Below are 11,318 nucleotides of genomic sequence, written 5' to 3' on the forward strand. Positions count from 1 at the left end.
AGACTAACTGGTCTATAGCTTCCTGGATCATCCCTGCTTCCCTTTTTGAAGAGTGGCACCACATCAGCTTCACGCCAATCCTGGGGTACCATGCCTGAGGATGAGTCTTGAAAAATTAAGAGTAAAGGTTTGTCTATAACCGTGCTAAATTCCCTTAACACCCTTGGGTGTATTCCACCTGGGCCTGGAGTTTTATTTACCTTAATATTTTCCAGTTTTTTCCTGATATCCTCTAAACAAAACCCAGTTAGTGGTATGGACTGGCATGTTCTATTCTGTTCCAAAGTATGATTCAATGGTTCCTCTCTTGTGTATACTGAAGAAAAAAACTGGTTTAGTACCTCAGCCTTCTCCCTGTCATTATTTATCATGCTACCCGCCACGCATTTTAATGTATCTATATTATCCTTCTTAGTTTTTTTGCTATTTATGTACTTAAAGAACCTTTTAGGGTTAGACTTAGAATCCTTGGCAATTAATTTTTCATTTTCAATTTTGGCTAATTTGATTGCTTTTTTGCATGCTTTGTTACATTCCTTATAAATATTGTATGCTGAGTCTGTACTATTTTCTTTTAATAATTTAAATGCCCTACGTTTTTTCCTAATTTCTCTTAACACATTTTTATTTAGCCATAACGGCTTTGTTTTTTTATTTTTATAACCATATGGAATGTGTTGATATGTATATTTATTTAACACATTTTTAAATATTATCCATTTATTCTCTGTATTTTTATTAGAAAATACATTGTCCCAATTTATATTATTTAATGATTTCCTTAAATCGTTGAATTTTGCTTTCTTGAAATTAAAAGTCTTAGTTAAGCCTTTAAAACACTGCATTTGAAAATAGATTTCAAATGTGACCATGTTATGATCACTGTTACCCAAATGTTCTTTAACTTCTATGTTTGATATTATATCTGTATTGTTTGATAGCACTAAATCCAATATAGCTTTACTTCTAGTTGGCTCCTCTATTAATTGTGACAAGAAGTTATCCCTGAGAACATTTAAAAATCTATCCCCCTTAGCTGAATTACTAGTTTCATTGGCCCAGTTTATATCAGGGTAGTTAAAATCTCCCATAATTACAGCACTGTTATTAGCAGCCTTACCTATTTGGATAAGTAGTTGAGTTTGCTCTGGGTCACTAATGTTGGGAGGCTTGTAGCATGTTCCTAGTAATATTTTTTTAGGATTTTTCCCCCCACTCTTTATTTCAACCCACAGGGTCTCTACATTGTCACTTGTATCATAAATATCTTCCCTTATTGTAGGTTTAAGGTTAGGTTTAATATACATGCAGATTCCTCCACCCCTTTTATTATTCCTGTCCCTCCTAAATAATGTATACCCCTCTAAGTTAACTGCCCAGTCATGTGAATCATCCCACCAAGTTTCAGTTATACTGATAACATCATAGTCCTCTTCTGCAACTAAGAGCGTCAGCTCCCCCATTTTACCTGTCATGCTTCTTGCATTTGTTGTCATACATTTAATTTTCATGTGCTTTCTGCTGCTACTTGGTGTGCTTTCCTCTATACTTTCTAATGTGATATTTCTTAAGTCATCCCTTCCTTGAGATATTAAGGGAGTGACATATTCACAGACTGATCTCTCTGTTCTATTGTGTTCTAACTGACCCTCCCCCCCTTTGCCTAGTTTAAAAGGTTCTCTAAACGTGCTACCATCCTTTCCCCCAACACACCTGCACCCATGTCATTCAGGTGCAATCCATCCTTACTGTACAAATTGTACCCTAGTGAAAAATTAGCCCAGTGTTCTAAAAAGTCAAACCCCTCATTTTTACACCATGTTTTTAGCCATGAATTAACAGACCTTAACTCCTTCTGCCTTACTGAATTAGCACAAGGCACTGGTAATATCTCAGAAAATATTACTTTGGAGGTCCTTGCTTTAAGCTTGCTACCTAACTCCCTGAAGTCATTTTTTAGGACTCTCCATCTCCCACCGATTCCTTCATTAGTACCAATATGCACCATGACTGCAGGATCAGACCCACGTCCCTCTAACAATCTATCAATACGCTCCACAATATGCCTAACACGAGCCCCTGGAAGACAGCAAACTGTTCTATGCAAAGGGTCTGGATGACAAATTACCCTATCAACCTTCCTAATAATAGAGTCTCCTACCACCAACATCTGACTCTGGCCCTGACTTGTATGCCCCTCTTCCATGACTGAAGGACTGCCCACCATAGTATGCTGCTCTTCCACAGCTAAAGGACTGTTCACTATACTAGGCAACACAGCCCTCTCTGACACTGCCACCCCTCAACTGATATCCCCAACATCTTCACTTAATCTGGCAAATCTATTGGGGTGTACCAGCTCAGAACTGGCCTGTCTCTTCCGCTTACCTTTACTTCGCCCTCTGACTGTGACCCAGCTACATCCTGGAGTCTCCTCATCTGAATCCTCCCCATTCCCACTGCTAGAACCATTAACAACCAGCTCAGTCCTATCCATTTCCCTTTCAAGTGTCTGAATTTCATGTAGTGTTGCAATTCGTTCCTCCAGATCCCCAATACGAGTTTCTAAAGAGACAATATGCTCACACTTGTCACAAACATATAATCCCAGAAGCGGCTGCTCCAGTGATGCAAACATATGGCAAGCTGTACACTGAATGAGATTCTCACACATTCTTAATAAAAGGTTTAACTTAAAAGTATAAAATAATTATATTTTCCCTTGGTTACCCCAAAACCTTGTTTGCCTAACTACCTTGGTTAGCTAACTATAATACTTAAACAGACAATCTTACTTTAACAGAGAATCAATACAGCAAGCCTGAAAGAGCAAGCTCCCAGAGTAAATGTGCTAAATTTATAATCTAGCTAGGCCCAAACAGCTGAAAAAAAATCCCACCCCTAATTACCCACACAGGAAACAAGAAAAAAAAAAAATGTTTAGATACAAACCAACAGTTATTTTGTTTTATAAAATGCAACCCTTGCAAAGCAAAATATTTATGAATTAGCTTTGTTAGCTAACTATAATACTTAGGTCCTTGCTTTAAGCTTGCTACAATTTAACAATTTAATGTCAATGGAATGAAGAAGCTCAAACAGAACCTCTTGCAAAACCAGAAGAACAAGATTTAGGCTCCAAGGAGGAGCCCCAGATCTAAACACAGGTCTGATCCTAATCAGAGCCTTAACAAAGGACTGCACGTCTGGAAGCTCAGCCAATCTCTTGTGCAATAAAACCGACAGGGCTGCAATCTGTCCCCTCAGGGAACTAGCAGAAAGGCCCTTCTTTAACCCATCCTGGAGAAAAGATAAGATCCTGACAACCTTAACTCTGTGCCAGGAAAAACCACACTTCACACCAGAATAAGTATGTCCTCCACACCTTGTGGCAGATACGCCAAGTAACTGGTTTAAGAGCTTGAATAAGAGTATTAATGACACACCCTCTTGGCCAAGACAAAGCGTTCAATCTCCGCGCAGTCAGCAGGTCTCTGTGACAAGGTAACTTCCATGGAGGAGATGAGGACATCCCAACTAGATCCGCAAACCACATTCTTTGCGGCCACGATGGAGCAATCAGGATTACCGATACCTGCTCCTGCTTGATGCGGGCTACCACTCGAAGAAGCGGTAATGGAGGAAAAAGATATACGAGTTTGAACCTCCAGGGCACTGCTAGTGCATCTATTAGATCTGCTAGGCGATCCCTCGACCCGTACCTGGGTAGCTTGGAATTGAGACGGAACGCCATGAGATCTATCTCCAGCGTCCCCCACTTGCTGCATATCTCTGCAAACAACTCGGGATGGAGAGACCATTCCCCTGGATGGAAGGATTGCCTGCTGAGAAAATCCGCCTCCCAGTTGTCCACAACCGGAATGTAGATCGCCGACAGCGAACAGCTGTGGGTCTTCGCCCACTCCAGAATTTGAGATACTTCCTTCATCACCAAGGAACTTCTCGTTCCCCCCTTGAGACAGATCTGAATGATTGCCGTTCCACTGCCTCAGCATGCACAGTTGTAAAGATCTGAGACAGAACCTGGCAAAAGGAATGGATGTCCATGCAGGACACCATGAGACCAATCACCTCCATACACTGAGCCACAGAGGGACTCAAGGAGGTCCGGAGGGCAAGATATGCCGAAGTTAGCTTGCAATGTCTCTGGTCCATTAGAAATATCCTCATGGATATTGAGTCTATTATAGTACCAGAATTCCACCCTGGTACAGGGGATACGATAACTCTTTTCCAAGCTTATCTTCCATCCATGTGATCGAAGAAGACTGAGAAGGGATTCAGAGAATTCTTCCGCAAGACGAAAGGGTGGTGCTTGCAAAAGAATATCGTCCAACTATGGGGCTACTGCAATACCCTGAGTTCTGGCAACAGTTAGAAGAGCACCCAGAACCTTCGTAAAGATTCTTGGAGCAGTAGCTAGGCCAAAACGGAAGGGCAATGAACTGGAAGTGCTGGTCTAGGAATGCAAACCTCAGGAACTGAAAGTGTTCCCTGTGGATTGGAACATGAAGGTAAGTGTCCTTTAGATCTATTGCGGTCATAAACTGGCCTTCCTGAATTAAAGGAAGGATGGACCATATCGTCTATCTTTAAGGAAGGGACACTGAGAAATTTACACTTTAGGTCCAGAATTGGGCAGAAAGTTCCCTCCTTCTTTGGGACCACAAAAAGGTTTGAAAAAACCCCAAACCTCTTTCTTCGATAGGCACCGGGACAACAACTTCTAAGGAGGATAGATCCTGAACGCACCCTAGAAAGGCATCCCCTCTTTTCTGGTCTGGCAGACAGATTCAAGAGAAGGAATCTGGCCCTTGGCGGATGAGATTTTAAGCCTATCTTGTATCCCTGAGATACCACCTCCAGGACCCACGGATCCTGTACGTCCTTGAACCAGGCATCTGAATAAAAGAGACAGTGTGCCCCCTACACGATCCGATACCGGATCGGGGGCTGCCCCTTCATGCCAATTTGTTTTCATCAGGCTTCTTATTCTGCTCGGATTTATTCCAGGACTGAGCCGGCTTCCAAGTACTCTTGGGTTGCTCAGGCTTGGAAGAGGATTGTTGTCGTTGGGATTTGCCAGAACGAAAATTAGAAGATTGTCGTCCCTTAGACTTGTTCTTCTTATCTTGTGGTAGGAAGCCACCCTTGCCTCTGGTAACCTTAGAAATAATGGAGTCCAGACCTGGACCAAATAAGATCTTTCCCTTGAAGGGAAGAGAAAGAAGTCTCATTTAGGCGAATAAGTTACATTTAGGCAAATAATTTACATGTTCGCATCACAGATAAATTAATTAGCAATTCTCAGAGCTTTAATTCCACCTCAATGAGTTCCTACAAAGAGTTGGACCAGTAGGTAGCCGCTCCAGCACACGCGGCAACTGCAGCCGCCGGTTGAAACACCTCTCAGAAAGGTTTCCATTTTCTTATCCATCAGCTCTCTGAAAGAACTATCCTCAAGATGTATAGTAGTACAATTAGCAAGCGTAGAGATTGCACCATCCACCTTAGGAATGGAGACCCACAAATCCAGTTGAGAGTCCGGGACAGGGAACAACTTTTTAAAAGTAGATAAGGGGGAAAAGAACCAATTCTTTCCCATTCGTTCTTAAAAATGTTCGCCATCTAAACCGACACAGGAAAAGTCAAAGGAACTTTCCTGTCTTCATAAACGCTGATGCTACAGAGGTTAACTCATCATCGGATAACTGGGACATAATAGCTAAATCCGATAAATATTTAGATGACTCTGGGTCAGGAGAGCTATGTTTAACCTTTCTCTTGTGTTAGTTAAAGTGAGGTAATGCACTGGGGGCTGCAGACACCACAGTTTGTAACTGCGCAGCAAAGTCTGCAGGAAGAAGGCCCCCATCGGATGGATGATTAGATTGCTACGGGGAACTGCATGTGGAGTGGATAATGTAGCAAGGGTAGTAAATCTCACGGGACGCCAAGTCCTGAGAGGAAGACGGCTCAGAGGGACTAAGAGCCTTAGCAGGCTTGTCTCCCTTCTTAGACTTTATAACGGTGTTAAGGCATGTGGAACATAATTGAGTGGGTGGGAAAACCACAGCCTCCTCACAATATAAACAGGTATGATTTAGTACAGAAGGAGTACCTTCTAACATGTCAGAGTCCTCCATAGTTCAGGTTATACCCACAGGAGGACAAATAAAAAAACGTTCTTTATTATAGAAAACTGCACCTTTATACTCCCAATGGCTGGGGCACTCACCACCTCCTAGACCCAGACAGTTAACAGAGGAAACGCTCTCCTCAGGTTCAAGTCTCAGCCGGAATGGAGAAAAAGAACATTATACCACACCCGGTCACATGGAGTGCAAGACAGTACTTCCCCTGTTATTACAAGTACAGCAAGTAATAGGAGCTGTGCAACACTTTCAAATATGAAAGTGAAACTTGAAAGTGAAACATGTTTGTTCCAGCCAAAAACACAGTCTATCAGCCCAGGAAAAAATACCACAAAGAAGCATGTAAATAATGAATACACTACAATAAACCCCCTTCAGAGGATATTAACCCTGGATCCCATCAAGGTATAAAGGAGCCACACTGTGACCCTGTTATAGCAATTTATGTGTAAAAATTTAAACAATCTTACCTCCAGGATCCATGCAGTGGAACAGAACACAGCCTCTCTCAAGTGTGATAGTCTTATAACAGCGCTCCTGACATAGACTTGAGTGAGAGAAAGCAGGCAGTGAAATTAGTCAACACTGATTGCTTAGGAGCGGTAAGCTGTAGTCTGGATGGTTTCGCAGAAAAACTTTCCCTGCATCTCCAGACTCTTACTTTCATCAATACTCTCACTGAGAGGTTGACATGACTACTTAAAACTCCAGTCCTATCTCGAGGGGAAATACCCTTTTTCAGGACTCTCCGAATCTTCTGACACTTCTCTGCCACCTCCTAACGTGACGAAAGGCAAAGAATGAATGGGGTAATGAGGAAGTGGGAGGGATATTTAAGCCTTTAGCTGGGGTATCTTTGCCTCCGCCTGGTGGCCAGGTGTTGTATTTCCCAACAGTAAGGAATGAAGCAGTGGACTCTCCCTATCTTAGGAAGGAAATTAGATATTTCCTTATACAAGACACAACCAAGATTTTAAACAACTCTCTCATCCTTTCCCGCCTCGATTACTGCAACTCTGTCCTCTCTGGTCTCCCCAGCTGCTGCCTAGTTCCTTTACAATCCCATAATGAATGCATCTTCCAGGCGCATCTTCCTTACACTTCACTCTTCATCTGCTGCACCTCTCTGCCAATCCCTTCACTGGCTTCCTCTTGCCTCTAGGATTAAACACAAAATTCTCACTCTGACATTCAAAGCCCTCAACTGCACTGCTCACCCCTCTATCTCAGACCTTGTCTCCAGATACTCTCCCTCCTGTCCCCTTCGCTCTGCGCATGACCTCCTCCTCTCTTGTTACCTCCTCACACTCCCATTTACAGGACTTCTCTAAACTGGCTCCCATCTTGTGGAACGCTCTGCTTCACTCCACAAGACTCTCCCCTAGTTTTGAAAGCTTCAAGCGCTTGCTAAAGACTATACTGTTCAGGGATGCAAACAACCTACACTAACGTTTCTCCTCTCCTCCATTGCTATCCCCTGAACCCCCTTAGCATGTAAGCCTAAGAGTCCAGCTGTTTGTAGATCACCTTCTTAAGAGCTGACTACAACAGTGCGACTATTGGCAGGGCCCTCTACCCATTTGATCCCTATGTTTTGCTGTACTCCGCCTTTGTTTATAGCGCTGTGGAATCTGTTGGCGCTCTACAAATAACCGATAACATTAACTTTAGGGAATGAGCATTAGATTGCTGCTATTTGGTTTTCTGTCTTGTACCCCAAAGGAAGAACTGTTTTCCATTTAAATACTCGTTAATTCAGCAATCCAGTCAGAACCAGTGATCATAGAGACTCTCACTTTAAATATTTTTCATTTATTTTTAAACCAGGAAACTAAGAGTGGATTCCCCCTCAAAAACTTTGTCCTGGCCCTTCCCTGGCTGTGTTCCAGAATGCCAATATAAACTAATGCATAAAGAAAGCTACTTTATGTGACCTTCACGGACACTGCTTACGATTTGTAAGTTTCCTATCAAACTCTAGATTATTTCTTAGACTTAAATCTGTTTACTTGACTATAGAAAGTCATACAACAGTTTTAAACAGAGAGCTTTTGCCACGAGATGCTGCGTTGCAAGTGACAGTGGCTGGAGGGGAGGTTCTCTTCTTGAGAACTTGTTTCTTTGCAATCTTGCTAATTATTTACCCATAGTGTACATACTATGCGCGTGTAATCGCAAACTAACAAATATGATTAACCCAGCAATTAGAGCATTTCTTGACAATTTTTAATTTGCTTCAGGCTGAAGAAAAAAAAAGAAAAAGAAAGAAAGAAAACACACAAAACAACTTATTTTTGTTTTTTTGTTTGTTCAGGTTTAATATTCACATTGTAAACAATAATTTTCCTCAACCACAGTATTTCTGTAAAAGACCAAAGAACAGATTTTGTACAAAAATGCCCTTAAAAAAAACAATTTAGTGGATTTTTCATTATACAAAACAAAACATGACAAGAAAAGAGCTGCTTTGAGAGTCTCTGTGGTATGCTCCTTTTTCTGTATAGAGCAAACCTGCATGAAGTCAGAATTCGGTTCCGCACAGCCGCCATCAATTACATCAATAAGACAACATCACTTAGGTGAAAACAGCAAGACAGGACCACGAAAAGTAACTTACTCTATGGCTCACACACAAGCTGTTTATGCAGCTTGATTAGGATTGAACACAGCAATGAACGGTCAAGTAATCATTTTTTGTATCCTTGATCACTCGATTTGCAAATAAAAACTCTTCTTTTTTAACCTTCAGAATGTGATACTGCATTTCAATTACAGTTTAGTAATGGCAATATGTAACTACACAATGCACAATACAAATTAAAGGGACATAAAATGCAAATATTTTCTTTATGAGTCAGATAGAGCGTGCAATTTTAAACAACTTTCCAATTGACTTCTATTATCTAATTTGCTCCATTCTATTGGTATCTTTGTTGAAAAGCATACCTAGGTAGGCTCAGGAGCTGGATCACATATGCCTCTTGTCATTGGCTTACCGATGTGTTCAGCTAGCTCCCAGTAGTGCATTGCTGCTCCTTCTTTAAAGGATAATAAGAGAATGAAGCAAAATTGATAAAAAATAAATTGGAAAGTTGTTTAAGATTGTATGTTCCAACTAAGTCATGAAAGAAACATTTGGGGTTTCGTGTCCCGTTAATAAATTAATAGGAACTGCATTATAACTGAGAACTTGTTCTCGATTGGCTTTTTATTGCAGCAATAGGAGAGCAACCATGGAGTAATTTAATTTCAGCTGTACACATACTGTAAGATATACTCTGCCCAGTGATTTTGGAACAATGTGCAACATTATAGAAACCTTTGTGCTTACTAAGTCACAGCAGAGAAGGCTCATAAAAATGGGAAATATATGAATACAGCCTGACCAACAACTCTAAGTGATTTTCAGAATTCACTTACTAGCTGGGACAGGACTGCTTTTTAATATCATGGATCGTAGATTCCAAATATATTAGAAATCCTTCTGCACAGTGAGCATAGCAGCAAAATAAAACATACAATAGAAGGAAATGTACAAATTTTAAAATCACAAAATTGGAGTATTTCCAGTTTGCAGCAATTAGCCTTTAAACCCCCAAAATCTCAAAATAGATATACAGTGTATATATATATATATATATATATATATATATATACACACATAACATATATATATATATATATATATATATATACACACACATACACACATGTATATAATTTGAGAGGCAGAGAACAGATCCAGGAAGCCCAACAAACACTTTGAACCACCTTTCCATCAAATTACAAGCGCACACACACACACACACACACACACACTGTGTAACATTTAAATGTCCTTAGGTTAGAACAAATAGGCAGCATTGAGTGGAGAGGTTCTTCAGGATAAAATGTGGGAGACGGGGGAACCATGGGTCAGTAAACAAAGAAGTACAAGGCAAACATATATTATGGCCATAAACTCTGAAGGACCACTGCAGTATTCAAGTACTGAAGGGTTAAACCCTACGAGATAGATCTTAGATTACACATTCTAACATAGATTTGCTTTTCCGACTACAATATTGTCACCTGTTTACACTTTACATTGCTGGAGCCACTTATCACAAGATAAGCAGCAATGCAGACCTAGAAAGTAACATACACCAATTTGAACAAATAATAATAAATAAATGAATGTTATTAAGGCTTCAATGTAAAGAGATTATAGTTGGAATGGGCCAGAAATGTTATCACAGCCAAGGACAGTGTAATTATTCAGAGTGCTCTCTTCTTTTAAAGACCTGAGACCAAACCCACACCCTGATTTCTTTAAATATTTCCAAAATGATGTACAGAATATCAGTGCTGACAAAGCAGTGGATATATCCCATGATGTATTTCACACTAATTGGACCAAACCCCTCTCTTGCTTAATATATGAAGGCTGCAATAAGGTAATGGGAAATCAATAGGCCATTGGCTTTATGGATTTTAGTCCAAATTCACTGATAGTAAAATGAGCTGCCCTTAGATCTTCTGACCCCAAAAAGGCATTAGGTGCAGAATGCAAACAATTATTTTATCCACGGATAGAACGTGAATTATTTAAAAAATGACTTTTAAAAAGCATAAAAACAATAATTCTAAAATAACAACTAGCACAGCTTTAGGTGGGATTGTTCTGTACAACCGAGGAACAGATGGCAACTGCTTTGTGCAGCACCAGCAAGACAAGCAATTAATCTCAAGTGTCCTATACTACATGTTCACAGTTGTTGTAAGGAACAAAAAACATTCTGCCTTCTGACAAGGACATAGGTTTGCCTCTTTCAGTTTCGAGGACTGAGATCCATTGCATTTGAATGTGCCAAGCACCCACAGCTTAGAATTACCAAACAGGCAACAAGGCCAAAGGAGAGTCCAAGTTACCTGTAGGTTTGCTTGTAAAACAATGCATCTTAAAACAAAATTTGAGGTTTTCATAGTTTAAAAAAACAACCAACAAAAAACAAAACAAGTCTGTCTATATTTATATATTTACACTAACTTAAATGTGTGCAGTCAGGAACTACTTACAAAATGGGAAAGAGATAGGGACTCCAAATCTACATGCATCAGGAACAGTAAAATAATATGTCAAAATATATAAAATTAACCAAT

At 40.3% G+C, this 11,318-nt stretch overlaps 1 protein-coding gene across 4 annotated transcripts in view; it reads right to left on the reverse strand.

The window, feature by feature from the left end:
- Nucleotides 1-8,464: 8,464 nt before the first annotated feature.
- Nucleotides 8,465-11,318, reverse strand: part of SSH2 (slingshot protein phosphatase 2) — a 479,353-nt gene continuing 476,499 nt past the window's right edge. For all 4 annotated transcript variants that reach the window (XM_053706138.1, XM_053706137.1, XM_053706139.1 and 1 more), the window contains one exon: nucleotides 8,465-11,318. This exon is cut by the window's right edge and continues 2,066 nt beyond it. The gene's annotated coding sequence lies outside the window, so the exon portion shown is untranslated.

The sequence above is a fragment of the Bombina bombina genome, chromosome 3, assembly GCF_027579735.1.
Source record: "Bombina bombina isolate aBomBom1 chromosome 3, aBomBom1.pri, whole genome shotgun sequence".
In the NCBI taxonomy this organism is placed as follows: domain Eukaryota; kingdom Metazoa; phylum Chordata; class Amphibia; order Anura; family Bombinatoridae; genus Bombina; species Bombina bombina.